The sequence below is a fragment of the Carya illinoinensis genome, chromosome 4 (assembly GCF_018687715.1).
Source record: "Carya illinoinensis cultivar Pawnee chromosome 4, C.illinoinensisPawnee_v1, whole genome shotgun sequence".
Taxonomy (NCBI): domain Eukaryota; kingdom Viridiplantae; phylum Streptophyta; class Magnoliopsida; order Fagales; family Juglandaceae; genus Carya; species Carya illinoinensis.
The window spans coordinates 21367501-21368058 of NC_056755.1; positions in this window are offsets into that span (position 1 = coordinate 21367501).

The following is a 558-nucleotide window of genomic DNA, read 5'->3' on the forward strand; positions in this document are numbered from 1 at the left end:
GTACATAGTCCTTCAAGGTGCGTGGTAGTGCCTCACGTTCTTCTTCAGCCATGACTAGTATCTTATTTCTTCTTCATGATCTAAGAGTTCTTTCAATCTCTGGATCAAAAGAAATAATATCACGAGATCTAGCACGACGCATCCAACGTCAAAAACACACCTGGAGAACAAAAATAAAATAAATTTCTAAATTAAAACCAAGATTATTTTGTATCAATATTGACAAAAAGAATAAGAATAAACCAATCCTCGGCAACGGCGCCAAAAACTTGATCAGTGCAAAACTGCAAGTGCACAGTATCGTAGTTTTATAATAAAGTGATAAAAAAAAGATCGTCCTCAGGGATTGGTACCTTACTTTTACCAAATACTAAAATTATACTAATCTCGATTTTATCTAGAGGAATCACTAAGATTTTTGTAGTTGCAAATTAAACTAAGATCAACTCAAAGAGAAATACGCAAAGGAAATAAAACTAACGTTCAAAGATCAAATTTATGGGAAAGAAAACTTCTAGGAAATCGATTTCACCTAATTCTTCACTATGCTTTTCTCAT